Raw genomic sequence first — 21,040 nt, forward strand, 5'->3', positions numbered from 1 at the left:
CTGTTGCAATTGGTTCACCCTTTGTCCTTTATCTCACCATTTGATCTTCCCCTTACCTCCCCTAATTCAGATAAATGTTTAATACAATACTCAGGGTACCAAAATCAAATACAGTAACAACAGGGGATAAACTATAGGAAAGACAAATGAAAGAAAAAATTATTTCATATAGTACATTAAAAATAACAATAAAAAAACCTCTTGTTAAAACTTCTTATTTAGTTCCATCAAAGGCTTTTCCTTGTCTCATGACCAGCTCCATTCCTGTGCCCTTGGAAGAGCCACTTTGAACAATTCAGCCTCCTCAGTCCTCTCTCAGCCATTTTGCTGTCTGAGAGTTAATATTAGTAATTACAATTAGAATAAAGGAACCCATGGTTTTTAGTTGCCACCACTATCAAGTGAAACTAGAGGAAACAGGGGGATTCTACCCAAGGAAATATTTATAGCCTATGACTTCATTGTTAGTCAATGAATTCTGACACTGCAGGAAGATACAAACATGTTCATCTATGTTTCTGGCATAGCTCACTCACAATATTCATCCGACTTTAGCATCTACCAGAATTTCACTTTTTTTTTCTACCTGAGTAATACTGCATATTATCTATGCCAAATTTTACATCTCCATTTATCTGTTGAAGAACTCTTGAAAATTGTAACTCATGTTATTAGTCTAGATAGTCAAAAAGTTCTACAGGGAAAAGGTTTCCTTTCTGTTTCCCCATTATTTGTTCAAATGTACAACCAGGATTTTCATTTCTGTAGACATTGATTTACATGCCAGGGACTATAATATATAATGCATTGTAATACCAGGACTTTTCATTCCTTTTAGAATATTCTTCTCAAACTATGACTCAAAATTATCATACAGTAATAGTTTGAACTTCCTGGACATTAATAGCCACTGCATTTTAACAATATTAAAAGCTATACACTTGTCAAAAAGTTATGTGAGTTAATTACCCTGAAATGAGAGCAAAATGTTAAAAGAGCATTTGTGTATTGATTGCTCATGCCTGGGATAAGAGCAAAAGCATGGGCATGAAGTTGGGAAGGAAGCGTGAAAAGCTGAACTGAGAGTGCAGTTAGAACAACAGAGTCACTCCAAAGTACTGATTTTCAACTTTGTCTGCATAGAATTACCTGGCGGATGTTTTTCTAAAGTCTGATGCTCAGGTCACATCCTAAACCAATTAAATCAGAAGCTCTGGCCCAGGTAAGTGTATGTTTTAAAACTCCCCAAGTAACCATAATGTGCTGTTGAGGTTGAGAACTAGTTTCTAAGCTGATTAGGAGAAAAGAAAGAAGGCAGAGAAATTCATTACTAACAGTCAGACTTAAGGAGATCGTGTAAGGTGTTGCGGTTGGACAACCAAGACATTTAAATTGATGCCCCTCCCTGTCTAAATAATCCCAGCCAATTCCAGCCTTGGTGACCTTGGTGTATCATAATTCCTTGAAAGCAGAAGACTGAGTCAGAGACTCGCCAACAGCTCAGCTTCTGTGTGACAGTCACTTCCTCTAATCAGAGGTTAATTCTTGATTTTATGCTTGCTATGCTTGTTTCTTTCAAGGTAAGCAGAAGGGCAGAATTTGGGGGATAAGGTTCCTCAAGAACAAAGAATTCTGCTGCCACAACATTCTTTACCCCCCTAGGGACTGCAGGGCACCTGCACAGTGTGCATGAGATTCAATTCTTTGTGAGATTTTGTCTAACTTTGAAAGCGTGAGATTGGCACTAGCCCAAATTTACCCTGTGGGAAAATTTTTGCCATCAAGTTGAGTGTTCTTCTTGGGGTAATTTTGTGTTTTATGTTCTTTCACAATCCTTTTGGTACATAATAACATTATGTTCTCTAAGTACTGTTTTATCTTCAATGTAGTGCACATAAAAAGTTCTGAAGTGATGCAACAATAATACTAGGCACTACGTTGGAAATGAACTTTACAACTTTGTCAGGGAGGGAAGCTGGAAGAGAGAAGTGGGAGAAAATTAGGAAGGGGTAACAGTGTTTAAAAAGAAACATACTCATTACCTTACTTATGTAACTCTAACCCCATGGTTCACCACCTTTACAGTAGTTTTTTTTTTAAAGGTATATGAACTCTTTAAGATTAATTAAAAGTTTGAACATTTAGTGACACATAGGACTTTTTTTCTTTTTTCTCTGATCCTAAGGCTTGAACTCAAGGATTGAGTTCTATCCCAAGCTTTTGTGTTCAAGGCTAATGCTCTAGGATAGCCTCTTTAACTTTAGGGGAAAAAAATCTTAAATTTTAATGGAAAATTGCACGAAAGATTTTTTTTCCCTCCATAAACATACTGTCTAAAGTATATTCCCTGGAGATGATTGCAATGGTATAACTCTTTCGAACAACTTTTGTTACAGCTTTGCTAACTCATTTTGTTATCGTTTAACAAAATGAATGCCAAACAACAACAATGACAACAACAACAACATCAAACAACAACAACAAAATGAATACATGAGTTGAGGGGAAGGAGAGGAGGTCAAGGGGAAAGAGGGTAGATGAATGGAAAAGGAAGAGTGGGCAAATACAGTCCCGATATTCAATGTACATATGAGAAAATGGAAAGAAATAACTTAGGGCAACAGGTAGAGTTAGGAGAGATGGGAGAATTAGCCGAAGGGGTGGCATTGATCATGACTCATAAACTGTACTCATAAACAGATAGGCTGAATGGAAACCCCTTTATAAAATTACTGAAAGGTAAAAAAACAGACAATGAATTTTAAAAATGTTCAATAGTTTTTCTTCCTCTTTTCTCATTATGATACTTAACATCAAGTTCTTGGTTTCTGTGAGCAGTTTTTTGTTTCAGCACCTCACTTCCATTTGCACACTAGCATAATACACCTGCTCTCACGTACGTCCTGAGCAAGACTGTGCTGTGTAATCGACTCGGAGGCAGAGTCGGCCTCATCAGTCACATCAACACGCTAAAGTGTTCCATGTGATTGTGGTAAACAAAATTCTCTTTGACATTCACAGCATTCCTATTGCACAAACCCAAGCTTTTTCATCAGTATATATTGTACTGATTTTCAGATTACAAGGATGGCTTTTGAATATCACCAGCTGAGAAGGCATTTAGTCACTCCTCATCTTCATTTCCCTGAGGGTTTTTGTTTGTTCCTATTTCAGACTTGCTTCCCAATTACCTATTTGTTTTCATAATTTTATAAGCAACCATTCATAGGCTCATCTCTGCAGTCCAGAAGGATACATATGAATTATCATAATCAACGTACTTAAAAACTAGATAAAGACTGTAAAACTGCCTTTGAAAAAGAAGAGGACTTATTGATGGATGCTTGAATGTCTCATTCTATTTGCAAATACTCTGTACGTAGTACGATCATATAAAGATGAATTACTGGAAGGGAGAAAAGGTATTTGTGTCTTTTTTTTTCTTATCTCTTTAAACCTAAACTGCTTTTTTGTAGGCTGGTCAATTGGTTCTGTGTCTATCACATTTGCTTTTTGAAATACTATCATACTTTAATTATTCAGAACCGCAGATGCACACACCACTCTTGGGGGAAAAATAAGATGACTTATTTGTGTATTGAATTTTTAATGATGCTTTTTGGAGAAGACTTCAGAGGGAAGTTTTGAAAAGTTTCCAGTAAGCACAGTAATGAGATGCTACCTTCAGCTCTCCATTGGACTAGGACACAGGGAAGTAATAAGTGGTTGTTTTCCATAGAGCGGGATTGGAAAAGCAACTCCCAAGAAATAGTCTCAAGAATTTTAAAGTCACAGGACATTTTTCAGCATTAATGTACATTCTACATTTGCAGTTTCAACAAATGACTGGATGACTTTTTTTTCTTAGATTTGATCTATCATCTGTGTACCTATCCATCTGTCTGTCTAAGCTATCATCTGTCACCTACTGTGTGGTATGGGCATTTGAACTTGGACATTATAATTCTTGAATAATGCCCTGAAAGTTCTGTTAATTTAATTTAATTTATTTATTGCTGGCCTTGGGCCTTGGACTTTGGACTCTGAGCTTGGGGATCTGTCCCTCAGCTCTTTTTGCTCAAGACTGGCCCTCTTCACTTGAGCTACAGCACCACTTTTGGCTTTTTCTGTGATTAATTGGAGATCAGTCTCACAGACTTTCCTGCCTTGGCTGGCTTCAAACCCCAATCCTCAGATCCCAGCCTCCTGAGTAGCTAGGATTACAGGTGTGAGCCACAGACACCCAGCTTAGTTCTAGTTATGTTTCTGATAGACTCCAGCTTTCCGCCTGTGTTAGCCAGGCCTGTGATCTTTCCATTTATCCTTCCTCCCATAAGCGGGCGACCACTGCAAAGCATCGAGCCTACTTTTTTCTATTGAGATGGAGTCTTGTGAACTTTTTAGTAAGTGCTGGACTGAAAGTAAGATCTTTCCAGTCTGAGATTCCCACACAACTGGGATGGCAGACATATACCCACAACACATAGCACTAATTATTGACATTAGGTCTCAGAACCACCCTCCCTTTTTTTATTTGCCTATTTTAGCTTGCCCTCACTAGGCTTGCTTATTGACAATTGCTGCTATTCCCCTTGACACTTCCAGCCAGGCTTTTACCAGTTACTTAGAAATGGAATATTGTAGACATTTCAACCCTGTACCTTGGCTCTGTACCTTGATACTCCAGGTCTCCTGAGAAGCTAGGATTGCAAGTGTGAGCCCCCACAGGTGTTTTGACTATAATTTTAAATCTTATTTTCAATTATATACCATGCTTTTAAAGTAACATTGTACCTGATTTTACTTTCCCTAACTTTCAAAGGCTAAGAAGAAAAATCCTTAAAGATAGACTATGAGGGGAAAATATGACAGCAAGGAAATGTACCAACTACAAACTAAATGACCAGAATCTGATAGGTCAGTAAAACTATTTTGTGATTATTCTTAGTATAATCATCACTGATAATGATAGTAGCATGACTAAATGGATCAAATTCCAATTCTATATATCTCAATCAAGTTGAATATTGTAAACCAAATTATAATTCTTCCAAGACAACTTCATACTTACCCCATTTTTGTATTCTATGTCACACATAAGAAAGGACAAAAGATGGATATCTACCACCTGATTGTGGTCTTATACCAAGTGGGGGAAAAATTGAGGGCTTACTATTCAATGGGTAGAAAACGTGGACTTTTACATTTTCTGTAAAAATGCAAGACCTTGTTTCCTAGTTTCTGTCGATTCTTTTTAGGAAAACTGAATGATACACATAAAATCTTACTATGATATTTTGATGGTAAGAAATAAGAAGACACCCAAGAAAAGGTAACTTTGTTAATTTCCCAACGTTAGTAACATAGTTCCAAGTTTCCAAATTTAGTTTTATTACCATTGGAATACAACCAAACCTTAAATTCAAACTGCAGTTCTAAGACCAGCAGATCTTTTCCATGTTTGGAAGATCTTTTTTTAGCTCTTCAGAATGGAAGAGAAAAGAGGCTAGACATATCTAATAAAAACAATTGTGTATGAATATTTCTGACATTCATCATTTGTGTTTTTATAAAGACTAGAGTGGAATAAAGGAGTTTTCTTAGACTACTAGAGCTGCCATAGCAAAATCCCACAAGTAAGGGGATGTAAACAACTGAAGAAGTTCACTTCCTCACAATTCTGGAGGCAAGAAGGACATGAAAAGGTCTATGAGCTCCTTACTTCTGAAGTCCTTGGAGTTAAGACTTCAATATGAATGGGCCAAAGGAAAGAAGTACACAATTCAACACACAGAAGGCGCAGAAATGGTCATCTTCGATTGCTGTCGTCATATATATGGGTTTTCACCAGAGGAAAATGACAGCCAAATACAGAAGGCCAGGAGGGAAAAGCTGAGTTGATGGGACCGTGGAGGTCTGGGGTGCTGCTCACAAGTACACTCCCATGAGTGACAGGGTCGTGTCATCAGAGAGGCAGGAGTTTGTCAACCACAGAGAAGAAAACCTCAGCTTATTACTGCCAGCCTGCTCTTGGGACTCTTGAACTGGTTAACAAGGAATCTAGAGATGGATTTCAAGGTAGAAGGTGTGTATGCTTTTATTAGGCAAGTGAATGTAAAGCAGCACGCAGTCGGGAAACAAACGAGAGAAATGCACACCAAGAGTTTGAAGTATGGGATGAGGAGGTCCTACCAGCAGGACAGTTGACACTACCTAAAGAAGATAAGGGAGCTGTGTTTGAACTGTGTTGGCTTTAGCCATTTTTGCTCTCACAGTATTTTAAATTATCCTCACTGGGTCTAGAGTGTGCTCAAGCCACTGAACCCAGCATTCTTTTTTTTTTTTTTTATGCCAGTCCTGGGTCTTGGACTCAGGGCCTGAGCACTGTCCCTGGCTTCTTTTTGCTCAAGGCTAGCACTCTGCCACTTGAGCCACAGCGCCACTTCTGGCCATTTTCTGGATATGTGGTGCTGAGGAATCGAACCCAGGGCCTCATGTATACAAGGCAAGCGCTCTTGCCACTAGGCCATATCCCCAGCCCCAACCCAGCATTCTTGTACCAGGCATTCTTATTTACCCCACCTCTTTTATTTTCTGGTGCTGAGGTTTAAACCCAGAGCTTTATATTATTTTATTTTTATGCTTACCTTTAAGTAACTGTACAGAAGAATTGCCATTTGACAAAGAAGCTGATGAATACTATGTATTTTGATCAATATCACCCCTTCAATATTCATACCTATCCCTCCCTTTTTATCCCTCCCCTCACTTTTCATAATTTCTTAACTGCATTCTCCTTTTCCTCTCTTCATTTGTCTACTCCTTTCCCCTTGAAGCCACCCCATCCTTTTCAAGGGTTTGTTTTGTTGAACTTCGACTTTACCTTCTGAAGGAATTATATTATTCGAGTTCTCCCTTGAATCTACCACATTTTGGTTAATACATTTGGATACACTTCCTGCCACACAACATATTTAATTGTAAATTTATAAGCTAACTCTAGTTTCCCAGCATTTTTGACTCATGGGCTCATTGCTTATCTTGAAAAAGCTCTTATACTGTGCATTGTGACTAATGGTAACTTGTGTTGGATTGATGGCATACAGTGTGTTCTTAATTTCTAATACATTTTGTTTAATTTTGGTTTTAGTTCTACCAATTTTTCTGCAGCCCTAGCTACTGATTTTAGTTTCCTAGTCTCCCATGTTACCTATCTGTATACATAGTTGCCTCTGTAGGACTGGTCTGTCATGTTCCACATTACCTTGCGTTTCTTTGACCAACGCTTATAAGCAAAACTTTTAATAGCTAAAATGTGGTTCGAATTTATGATATTCTTTTTCCTCTGGGGATATTATGTTAGAAATTTCAGCCAAGATGAGAATGCATTAGCTTGGTTCTTAAATAATCTACTAAGCAAAGAGTTTTCTAATGACCCAAATGGATAGATGAAATGATTGAGAAATAAGTGTCATGTTAAACCACCAACACTTTGAGTTTCCTTATGCCTGCAAGAACACTTTCCATCATGCTGGAACTCTCAATGTTTACAGTGTGGGAGACGGGGTCATTTTCTTAAGAGTTCTAATAAACATTTCACAAATTTGTCCCCTGCTCCTACTTAAGTATTGAAACATGAACCAAAATATGTATCTAACATATTCAGAGATGTGAAAATGTAGATATAATGCATCTTAGAATCTATAAAACATGTAGTGCAAAAAAGAGGGAAATTTTACCTTGACTCTGGCTTGGTGTCACATAGTAGCTAATGGGCATGTCATTATTGACATAACAAAGCATATGTCTATTTAAATTCAAGTAAATATTTGGCCATTATGGACATCATTTGTACATTTATCTATTGGTACAAATGTTTTTTTTTTTTTTTTGGCCAGTCCTGGGGCTTGGACTCAGGGCCTGAGCACTGTCCCTGGCTTCTTTTTGCTCAAGGCTAGCACTCTGCCACTTGAGTCACGGCACCACTTCTGGTCATTTTCTGTATATGTGGTCCTGGGGAATTGAACCCAGGGCCTCATGTATATGAGGCAGGCACTCTTGCCACTAGGCCATATCCCCAGCCCAGTACAAATGTTTTTTGTTTTTTTTTTTTTTTTGGCCAGTCCTGGGCCTTGGACTCAGGGCCTGAGCACTGTCCCTGGCTTCTTCCCGCTCAAGGCTAGCACTCTGCCACTTGAGCCACAGCGCCGCTTCTGGCCGTTTTCTGTATATGTGGTGCTGGGGAATCGAACCTAGGGCCTCGTGTATCCGAGGCAGGCACTCTTGCCACTAGGCTATATCCCCAGCCCCAGTACAAATGTTTTTGATCTGTATGAGTGTTATTAGTTTCAGCTTACAGTAAATTAAACATGAGTTACAAAAAGTATATTAGGGTTGACAGGGAAGTAGAGAAACCAAGAAAACACCTTACTTATCATGGTAGGAAATGAGGAAGGAGGATGTTGGGATATTTTCTTCTCTGTGGGAAAGTTGATCTAAAAGGAACTCAAAATATAAGTGCTTCTCTTTAATTTTTCTTGAGTTAGTGAATCTCAGCAAACTGGAATGGCTCCTGTGAATGCATGCGCTGAACTAATATTTGGTGGATCAATTTTCTCATCTTATTTAAGCCAGGAATGCTAATCAAAATAAGCTTGGGAACCCAGCCTGGCTTCAGATGAGTGCATGTTAGATTCTTCTTTTTGTTCTCTCTGTTTTCTCTCTTTTACTCTTGTCATTCCCCCCCCCATTGTTCTGTTTTCTTTATTACCTATGGATACCAGATTTTACAAATCATTCTCAGATTCCTGAGACTTTCCTAAATGGATTCCTATATGCTCAAGGACAGAACAGGGACTAACTATACGGTCTACTTTAGTCGTCTTTTATTTATTCCCTCTACAAATATTTAAGTGGCCAATAAATACTACAGCCAAACTCAAGGTATGTTATCGTCAGCATTTAAAGTAATTAAGTGAAAGTCCAACTCGTACTTACATAATTAAAAGACCGTCTGGCTTGAGAAAGTCGCATGGTGATGAGGAGAGGAGCTATTGACTTCTAAGAGCCTGATAATGAGTCACATTAATTCAGGAGGTTCTTCTCTTGTCTCCTATTCTAAGAAGAAAAAAGCACAACTCAGAGAAGCAGATCTAAAGCCATCCTATTTGGAACACAGCCAATTTAATACAGGATGTTACCACTGTCCTGCAAAATAGCCAGAGCATAGCTAGCTAGCTAGCTGCCTTCTCTTTGACAATGTTGGCATGCAAGCCTAGCTAAAAATCAGTGAGGGCACATATTCTTCCCCTCCGCATATGAAAAGACAATCTCTTGCTCAATATCCTTGTTTCACTTTTCATTTTTTTGTCAGTCATGGGGCCTGGGCGCTGTCCCTGAGCTCTTTTGCTCAAGGCTAGCAATCTAACACTTTGAGCTACAGCACTACTTCTGGTTTTCTGGTAATTGAATGGAGACTTTCCTTCTTGGGCTGGCTTCAAGTCATTATTCTCAGTTCTCAGCCTCCTAAATAGCTAGTGTTACAGTCATGAGCCACCAGTACCCAGCAATACCATTGTTTGAGTAAACCAAGAAGACTGCTTTGTTTGAATACCAATCAATTTAAAAAGAGCAATGTTGTCTTTACACTCAGAAATTGTTAAGAAAAGGCTATTAAAATAATATTCATCTGTGAATAATAGCCACCAATGCCTGCTATAAACTAATGAAGTCAACATTAAATGAAAACCTAAGAATTATTCATCTATATTGTCCTGAAAAAGTCTCATTCTCCTTGTCTGGTTCTTAATGTTTTCATCCCACATATTGAATAATGGGTCCCTAAGAGGCCAGTAAATAGTATCTTGATGTTTACCACACAATTTATAATAGAACAAAAGTCTCCAAGGGAGCTGAGACATATAGCCTCTACTACTGCACAACTAGTTGGATAATGTGCCTTATTTGTACTATTAGTAGTATATCTAACCTTGATTCCAACCTCATCTGGGAGGCTCCTGCCAGAAGAAATATTTGGAGATAAGAATAAAAATAACTGCTTCAAATAAAATCACCGAAGATCGCTGTCTTACCATCCTATGGGATAGTGAGAATGGGGTTATGGTATTATGATTTTCAGACTAGCTCTACCAAACTGAGAGATATGGCCAAAGCCATTCAATCACTCCACTATCTCGTCTTCCTCTTTGAGGTTTAATGAGCAAGGTACTGGAAGTTTCATTTTAACCTATGCCCTCCCTCATATAGAAACAGTTGGGAAAGAAAGATAACTATACATGATTTAGGATTACAAATGTATACCACCTCAAGAAATTGGCCTACTATTTTTATTAACCAAACTCAAGTTGGATTTGGGTCTTTGTCTACTTAGAATTTTTTAATGATGCTTTCATTCCATGAATTCCATAGTTGTGCTCTTTTGTTATGAAGAGCAAGCCATTGCTGCAATTATTCTATAGCCTATCCTAATAGAAACAAAAATTAACCGTGTGTCCTTTTTTTTGCCTTTAGAATATAATGGCAAAATCATTAGAAGATGCCTTAATTAGCAAGGTGCTGGTGGCTCATGCCTATAATCCTTGCTGTTCATGAACCTGGGATATGGGGTATCATGGTTCAAAGCCAGCCTAGGCAGAAAAGTCTGTAAAATTCTATCTCCAATTAACCAGCAAAAAGCCAGACTGTGATGTGAACCAAGTAGTAAAGCACTAGCCCTGAGCAAGAAAACTAAGTTTGAAGACCTGAGTTCAAGCCTTGCAATAAAAAATAACAAAGACAAAGACAATAACTAATTTTTCTAAAATGTTCATTTTTTCAGCTTAAGTCTATTTCAACACCTGACTATATAGCATAAATGAGCCTAGGTATATTTTGGAATACTTTCAAGGTAGCTCAAAGTAAAATGGGGCTAAAACCATAAAAGGGGCATCTAAATAATGTGCAGTGTTTATCTACCAACCACGCTAGAAATTTTTTTTAAGTTTTTATTATAAAACTGATGTACATAGAGGTTACAGTTTCATACGTTAGGCATTGGATACATTTCTTGTACTGTTTGTTACCTTGTCCCTCATACCCCCCTCCCTCCCCCCCTTCCCCTCCCCCCCAGGTGTTCAGGTGTTCAGTTCACTTACACCAAACATTTTTTGCAATTATTGCTTTTGTAGTTGTTTCTCTTTTTTTACCCTGTGTCTCTCAAATTTGGTATTCCCTTTGAATTTCCTACTTCCAATACCCATAAACACTGTTTCCAATATACTCAGATAAGATTACAGCGATAGTGTAGGTACAACCACAGGAAGGTGATACAAGAACATCATCAATAATAGAAGCTACAGATAAACATAGGCTGTTGAGAGTAGTTACAACTGTGATATAACAATTGTTTCCACAACATGGATTTCATTTCTCTTAGCATCATCTTATGTGTTCATAAGGGTATAGCTATTGGGCCTTGTGATGCTCTGTTATGAATTGCCTAAACCTGTACTAATTATTCCCAATAAGGGAGACCATAGAGTCTATGTTTCTTTGGGTCTGGCTCACTTCACTTAGTATAATTTTTTCCAAGTCCTTCCATTTCCTTACAAATGGGGCAATGTCATTCTTTCTGATAGAGGCATAAAATTCCATTGTGTATATGTACCACATTTTCCTGATCCATTCGTCTACTGAGGCACGCCGGAAATTTTTCTGGGACTCCTGAAATCTACACTCGCCTTCAGCTTCATCTGCATAGCTTCAAAATTAGTATTCTCTCTATTATTTTGTGGGGTTTTTTTTTATGGCCAAGAGGAGACTGAATCTCCTTCTTGTGCTAGTACTATTTTTTCCTAAGCTAGTACTTTTCCTAAACTAGTACTTTTTAATTCCTGATGCATTTATTCTTTTAAAAAAATCTATAACCCAATAAATGATTCTACCAAAAGTAATAAGAATCAAGTTAGAAAAATATCAAAATTTTTGGATCCCTTACTTCAATAAACTTAGCATTCGTATGGGAACTAAGAAAGGTAAATAAATATTGTATGGTGAATCAAATACATTTAAAATGGAAAAATGTGTACATGGTGAAATAAATTATAAAGGGCTCCACAGAGGAGGTCTCATACAAGCTGATTGTTGCTGAATAAAATTTGGAACTCTAAATAGAAGAAAGATTATTTCACAGAGGAAGAATTAAGAACTTTCTGTTGTGGAGACTTCTATAATCAGCTAAGCATAATGCCTCATTATCTGATTACATGTGACATGTGAGGGAATTGAAGTCAAAGCATGCATTGTTCCTAAATCTGAAGGGAAAAAATGTTTAAACAAAAGCTAGGCTGGATAGAAGTTGCTGGAACCAAAGATAAGATAAGTTGTAAAACCTTGGGGTTTGGGGGGCTTTGTTTTGTTTTTGTTTAGTTCAGTTTGGTAATTCAGTGAAAAACTATTGTGAGGAGAATGGCTATAGAAATGTTGAGCACATTGGCTCAATAACCAAAAATTAATCTCTATGGCTTTGGTTTCCACCAACTTAGTCTCTCATAGTAAAGCCCAATTAAACAGAACAGTTTCTTCTTGAGAACACATTTTTAAATCATACACTGACTTCTCTGCCTGCTGTTTATATTACTTAGTCATTGCTATATAACATAATAACCCCAAGCTGCAGATTAAAATAACAATCAATTATAGTTATAGCTTACACGTAAAAGTATTGCCCAAGAATCAAATCTAAACTACAATTTGATTTATCCATGCATCCTCAAGATGGGTTTTGGCTGGAGAACTGTAGCTTTCAATGGTTCTGCTTCATGTGTGTTATTTTGCTCCGGGTACTAGAGGGCTATTTTAGGAATATCATCTGTCTGTGATCACAGTGACTCACCATGAGAAACAGAGACTAAGCCCTCAAACCACCAAGTTATATGTAAATTAATGATAGTACAAAGAGGCCTGAAGATTTGAGACTTAAAAGTCATTTCTCTGTGTTTATACCAATAATATTTGTATAAGAGAATCAGGTAATTTTCTTGAACCAATGTCATTAATAATTTTCATTCTTACTGTCATGTTAAAGTATTCCTGTCTACAAGAAATGAGGAATTGGGTAAGGATCCTGGACACAGCAGAAAAGAGGAAAATCCTCAAATTCAGAGACAAATGGGATTTAGTAAACAGGAAACAAGATTGTACTAGAGTTTAGGTTTCATAACCTTTCCACCACAAACCTCTCTTTGCCTTTGCCTCATTTCTACCATTATTGTTCTCTCACCCAAATTGTTCACCTGATTTCTCCTCTTACCTGTCCAGAATGTGGTATTTTCTCCAGCTTATAGTTACAGTATATTGCTGTATACTCTATTCGCTGCAAACACTTAAGTAAGGAATCTATCATTACACCTTTGTAAACTTTTTATCCTCTCATTCCTCCAGACACCCAAAAGTATAGTTCAACTCATCTCTAATAACAGCTAAGCCTCAACCCAACATACTAAAACCCTTCCTTCTGACCTCTAGGATTGTCAACTCTCTCATTTGTTCATGCCTTTGCATCGCATATTGATTGCTTTATCCTCTTCTTTATCTGTTTTAGCCTCTTCTAGCTGTCTCATGTCATTGGACTTATCCTAGGCCCAAACTTGAACTATTTCGAAATGCTTACCTTAATTTTTACTCCTAAGTCATTAAGAACAATTGGAGAAAAATGCATAATTATGTAAATGATTCCATAAATTCTTGCTATCTACTTTCACATATGCCTATAAACTATTTTTCTATCTCTATCAGTAGAAATCCCTTCCTAATTGACTACATTGCATTTACTAAATTTTCATCTTTTCTCTCTCTTTTTTTTTTTTTTTGGCCAGTCCCGGGCCTTGGACTCAGGGCCTGAGCACTGTCCCTGGCTTCTTTTTTTTTTTTTTTTTCTCAAGGCTAGCACTCTGCCACTTGAGCCACAGCACCACTTCTGGCCATTTTCTGTATATGTGGTACTGGGGAATTGAACCCAGGGCCTCATGTATATGAGGCAAGCACTCTTGCCACTAGGCCATATCCCCAGCCCTCATCTTTTCTTTTTTATGCAAATTTGAGAACTTCCCAAGCTTTAATTCACTCATCTATATGAATTCTTCTACTTCTGCATTCACAGAACTACAAATTTATAGAATTACATTTTTTCATGGTCTAAGAGTTATGTCTATCCTTCAAAGTTCAAAATAAAGTTCATTTTTCTCAGTTTTTTAATTAAAATCTGTTTTGACACCTTTTATATTTAAAGTAGCCCATAAATATTTGGGATAACCTTTATCATTTTTTTTTTTTTTTTTTTGCTTGCTGAGCTAAAAACTTGTGAAGGTCATTGATTCTCATGATGGAAGATTTCTGCTTTTCCTTTCTGGTCTCTCACTTCTACTCTACTGGGACTTTTGTATTTCTCTCCTGGGTGACATAACCATTTTGTATGTATACATTTGTTTCAGATTTTCTACTTGTAAGATCATATCATCTGAGACAATTAATAAATTAATTCTTCTTTCCTTTGCCTTCACTTTCTCTTTTAATTGCCTATTGTTTTGCAGGCTAGAACTTTCCTACTGTGTTGGGTAGCACTGGCAAAAATCAGCCATGAATTCCTGAGTATGTTAGCTGTATGTTTATGCAGATGGTCTTTATCATATTAGGGACAGCCCTCTTTATTTCTAGTTTATGAAATGGCTGTATTATATAAGCATATCCAACGTGTAAAATTTTCTTCTATCAACTGATGTGACCAGGTCTTTTTTCTTTTCAACCTCTAGTATGGTATATCAGGTTGACTGGTTTTCCTAAGTTAAATCTTCGCAATTCTGGGATGCTTGTGAAGTTATTTGAACAGTAATATTGCATTACTAATTTTCTGATAAGAACCAAGATGAGTTAATGAATTAATTCTTCTTACAAATAAATTAAGGCAATAAGTTATGTGCTTTTGGTATGAACTTTCAGAAGGAGTAGAAAAAAATAACCTACTAGTAAATGCTTAGGAGATTATTGTTCTAACTACTCTTTGTTGTATTTTATGCCTTTATATTTGGAAAACTAATTCACAACAATAACAGCAATCTGTGGACGTTTTTCCTGTTGGACCATGTGTAAATCTGTTACTGATCTTCAAACAGAAATGTTTGGGTGATAAGCTTCTTATATCTAAAATCATAGGACATGATTACTGCCCAAGGGTGAAATGAGGAAGTATTAAATCCCCAACGTACAGGTGAGTCATCTACATTCTAAGAGATGGTCTTTACCTTTCTACTGTAAGAAATAGTGGTCCCTCAGCTTTTAGTTTACTTTATAGATAATTTCTCAGAAATAAAATTTGAAGTTTTGCTTGGATTTGGATATCTATACCAAGTTCTAACTACACAACTACTGAGCAACTGGCTTACCTCCAAAGAACTTGTTAGTATATCCTATAATAAATAGTAATCATAGCCACAACCCTCACCCAACCTGACCCCAAGATGTAAATATGAAGTATGTCACACAATACAATACATAGCACAAAAAGCATGCTATGAAAGGAAATACATATGGACATGATTGATAAGGCCTCTGTTCTAAAGAAGCCTTGTGGTAAAGGCTCCTTAGTAAAGCACTATGGAGGTAGTGTGCAGTATTCAGAGGAAGAGACTAATGGGAAGTCCTTAGACCAATGGAGGCAATGCCATTGGAAGAGAGTATTGGTCTCCTGAGATGAGTTTTTGCAGAGCCTGAACCTGACCCCATCCACCTACTTGATAAAATTACCTGCATTATGTTTCACTGAGGCAAAACCAATGGAATCACATAATACTTGGGATTTTCAGTATACACAATGATGATCTAAATAAACTATTTTATTTTGTGTTTCAATTTTCAGATAATGATATACTAAGTTGCCCAGATGAGCCTTGAACTTGTAATCATCCTGCTTTCATCCTGTAATCATCCTGTAATCATCCCTAAGTAGTGGGGATTGCAGTGCAGATACTTACAGTCATGCCCCATGAACTCTGTTTTCTTTATAAGGTTATACTACTTCAGGTACTTGGTTATAGTAACAGATATTTAATATGGCTTGCTACTATTTTCTGTTTTCAGTAATAGAACTGAGGATATAGTATTATTAATGTATAGATACCTCTTCTATTTATCCAATAATTTTGCCCTGGGAAGAAAGCAACAGAAAATTTTAAGATTGTTTTGAATGTATCTGCCCGAAAGGGTAAAACTATTTTGGTATACAAATGTAAAAATGACTGTTGACATGTCATAAATGTATTTAAATATTCAAAAACAAGGATATTATCATAGTGTCTTCTGACTATATGATTGCCTCAGTTAAATCGGCATGAACAGAAACGACTGTACTTCAATAAGAAAATGATTAACTATAATTATCTTAAAATAGACTCCATATGATGTATGCTCTCAGTTACCTTGTTTTTCTTCATTATAATTCAATTGCTTTAAAACATATAGCTTTATTTAACCATAGAAAATGCAAATATATATCACGGACAGTGCTAGGAGCAGAAGCATATATTTTCTGTACTTGAGATCTTGTTCCCAAATGTATTGAGATTCTTTATAAGGCCATGTTCTGTTAAATTATCTTTTATCTCATTACAGGAAATAAAAAATAAAAGCAGCTTTGGAAATTTTCAGGGTGGTATTGCTTCCCTCCTACAGAGCTTTGTTTAAATCAACACTCACTCTGAAGAATGGTTTCAGTATAAATCTGTGGCCCCACCAGAAGTGTAAGAACTGGATGAAGAGCCTAGAGAGCCACACACGGTAAAAGAATAGTATGCTATTGCTTCAGAAAAAGAGGAAATGGGATGAATTACTTTTCTGAGTGTCATACTATGCATTTTTCTCTAAAATAGATAGTGGCTATGTAGTGAACTCCCCATCCAAGCCAGGAGAACCACTTTATCCTAATGTTCTAAGAAGATGGATTTTAGAATCAGAGGGATCTGGATCCAAATCCAAGCTCTGTCACTCACTGGTTTTCTTTTCCTGAATAATTTGTGCCAGGGCTCCAAGCTTCAGATTCTCATCTGTAAAATGACTATGAAACATAGGCCCTACATAGCAGGATAATTTTGTGGATTTAATGAGGAGATGAATGAGAAATTTATAGCAAAACTCATAGCAGATAGCTCTGTTGGCAAATATTTGGAATCTTGCAGGTTTTGGAATCTCTAATCTATCTAGTTCTAGGATCTCTCCCCACTATAAATGTATTCACATGTGAAGGTTTTATAGCTTGGATTATTTGAAGGATGGGAAACTGTATCCATTAGCTTCAGCCAGAGCCAGATGTTGCTCAAGTCTACTCAGATATAAGTATAAGTCAATGTAAAGGAGAGGTGGGGGGGGGGGGGCGCTGGAAATACGGCCTCGTGGCAAGAGTGCTTGCCTCTCATACATGAAGCCCTGGGTTCGATTCCTCAGCACCGCCTATATAAAAAGTGGCGCTGTGGCTCAAGTTGGCAGTGCTAGCCTTGAGCCAAAAGAAGCCAGGGACAGTGCTCAGGCCCTGAGTTCAAGCCCCAAGACTGGCAAAAAACAAAACAAAAAAGGACAGGGGGAGGAAGGACCAGAGTACACTGCCATCTCAACTCTTCCAAATGCAGAGGAGAGAATCAATCTTCATAGACATTCCTGGTGCAGTAATAGAACACAATACTAGGTAAATTACTCACTAGTTTAAGGCTAAAAATACATTGAAGGAAATATACCATAAAATGTAATGCTTTAAATATCAATCTGAAATAATGGCAACTAAACCTTTACAAAACTAAATTTCTCTAACTATTTCATTGTAGGTTGACAAATCTGAAAGTAAATTTATGTTCCTTATTAGTTAAAAAAAAAACATGCTATATAAAGCCTTGCAAGTAAATGTTGGGATGTATAGCAAAGACTGGTTATAAGTCCAGGCTTTAGAAATATTCTAGAAAGAACTGTAAAAGAGACAGAGAGATGTTGACATTTTCTTACGTTCTAAAGGTAATACAAGTTTTAAAATCTTTCACATTATTTTCTGCCTGAATTTGATGAATGGTATTTCTATCTTCCTAGGTCAATTTAGGGAAAGCAAACCAGGTTTCAATAATGTTTCCTGTGGTTACTCTTCATGTAGAGCCTTCCTAAAGTTATCACTGCCAATATCAATTAAGAGTCAGTGCTGAAAAAGTTTATATTGCAAGTAGGTATGCTTACCTAAAAATAACCAAATCAGTGTTACACAGTTGCAAAGTAAACTCTATATCTGAGCAAATCTATATGCAAATGACTACTGCTCAAATGAACCCTATCCAAGTACTTAAAAGGAACACATCTCTAAATACACATCAGGGACTTCTACTTTCCTGATATGGTTTACAAATACATCATTCCAAACCCCGTCTATTTTTCTCCTCTGTTCTCTCTCTCTCTCACTCTCTCTCTCTCTTTCTCTCTCTCGCTCTCTCTCTCTCCCTCCCACCACTCCAGATAAGTCATATATAATTATTTTCTGATTTCTAGAGAATTTACAGAACAAACTGTTCATTTCTTATGTTATTTGTATTAAAAAGCAAAATTAAACTCTAAATTTTGACCTGTTTTGAACCAACAAAGAAGACATTAGATTTTAAACATTTTATTTAATTCATTAGAAAAAAAATTCTTAAGCACTGACATGAGATCAAGAAAATCTCTGTATAAGGGAACTTAAGCCTCAAGAAAAAAAAATACGACTTAGAATATTGCAACTTGCTGGAGGTTGGTGCAGAGCTGAACAAATGTAAATCACATCTGCTTATCATAATCCACCTGGTATCAAGGAACATCAATAAACATTTGCAAGTAAAAATATTTCAAAAGTTATGTCCATATGAAGTCTAACCACAATCATGATGGGTGTTTTGAGCATTGTGGCTCCACAGTACTGCCTAGTGTCATCCATCACAGAGGAGAAGCTAAGGGATGCTGTTGGGATCATTTGCTTCTATTACTGTTGCCTCACACTATTCAACTTACTTTTGGACTCATGTCACTTTCTCTCCTCTCCTCTCCAACTGGAATTCTTACTGAAAATGCTAGTGATGATTAAAGGCTCACAGCAATTACACTGCGTTTCAATCTCTGGATCCCCTGCATTCCTGGAGAGAAGAAGTATCTCCTGACTCATGTATTTTCATCCTCAATTAATTTATTTGCAATCGCCTCATTTGTAGACCCTTTGTAGATGCTTGTAGATGGTCTTTTGAATGTTAGTACCCATACCCTACTTTTTTGTTTTTATTTAGAGAATCTTAAGGGATGTTGAACTTGGTAAAAAAAAAATCAGTTATTTCAAGAACAAAGAGGGGTACCCATAGGTATTTAATACATAACTCAGGAAAATGTCAGAAGCATTAAGTGAAACATTGGCCAATGGATGATGTGTAAGAGCTTGAGGTACACTGTAACCTTAGATAAAATACAGGATTATATGTAGAAACAAAAAGACTTAAGAATAAGTTGGAGATTAGCCAGGCTTTGTTACATTTTATTTTTCTTTGCCAACCTGGTTTATTTAAATAAACTCATGAAGTGTCCATCAAGCCAAATCATCTTATTAATACACTCTTCATAAGCATACAAATGAAATAAAGTTAGCAGGTAATATTTCAACAATTCGTCCTAAGCATTTCAATAGGAGAATCTATAGATGACTTACTCATTGATATTTTTGAAAAAGCAACAAAAAGGTAAGTTTTTGGGTACTACATGAAATGAATTTTGCCTCATCCCATCATTTTGAAATACACTGAAGAACTGTGGTGGGCCAATAGAGGATATAGTGAGACTATTAAGAACATCTCTAAATAAGGACCTTCCCAATTCCCCATTGTACTTCTTCAAGATTAAAGGGTTGACAATTGTGTGTAAAATGGCTTCCTTTTGCATCTCTAGTACTTGAAAATCTCCTTCTGCCCTCTTATTTTAATGACTCAGAGGTCATCAGAAAAACAAGAGGGCAAGGAATCAGTAGAGTTGGTGACATGGATAAGTGTAAACAAGGTCAAAAGTTTCAAAGCCCTGTCAGGATTTGTGATGGGCTAATAATTTCTGAAACCTATCTAAGACCTACCCTGACACTTAAACTAGTCTAATGATTGTTTTCCTGCAATCTAAACATGAGGTCACATAACAGAGTGATCTGGGGCAAATGTAAATAAATTATTTAAACCTAAAATATGATATTCTGAGTATAAATTGATCAGAAGCTAAACAAACCAATTCCCTCATGCTTATAAAAAAGACTGTGGTTCAACAAGGTGACATGACTTTTTCCCTCTCTTAAGATTCAACCAACATTTTTCCCCATAGAAAAATTTCTTCTTGACCTTCCAAAGTAAAATCAGTTTGGATGCTATTTCTAGAATATGTATATCTGATCTCTCCATGTTACATTCTAGTTACATGTTCATAAATTAGTCAAAATAGCCTAACATTGTTTAAGGTACCCTTTAAAAATAACTGTGAGTCAGGCACGAGTAGCTCATGCCTGTAATCCTAGCTACTTAGGAGGCTGAGATTTGAGGATCTCGATTTGAAGCCAGCTGGGGCAAGGAAGTCTGAGATGCTTCTCCAATAAACTGCTAAGGAAAAGCTAGAACCCTGACTCAAGTGGTAGAGCACTAGCCTTGAACACAATGAAGATCAAGGACAGCATCCAGGCCCTGAGTTCAAGCCCCAGGACCAGCAAGAAACATAAAAAAAAAAAAACTATGAAAGTATAAACACCTTATATTTCTGTTTCTATTTTAATTGTTTGTATAAATCACATAATTGTAAGGAGTTTATCTTAAGCTAAGAACTATTCTCTGAGCTGTAATTCTCATTGCTAATCAAAGTTATCTTTTCCAAAGATCTTTCAAGTGTGCCAGTCCAAACCAAATGCTATTCTTAAGTTATAAAAGATTAAAAACATAAAAATCCCCCAATTATTCCCTTATTTGCCTTCCCCTTT

This window comes from Perognathus longimembris, chromosome 19 (assembly GCF_023159225.1).
Source record: "Perognathus longimembris pacificus isolate PPM17 chromosome 19, ASM2315922v1, whole genome shotgun sequence".
Taxonomy (NCBI): Eukaryota; Metazoa; Chordata; class Mammalia; order Rodentia; family Heteromyidae; genus Perognathus; species Perognathus longimembris.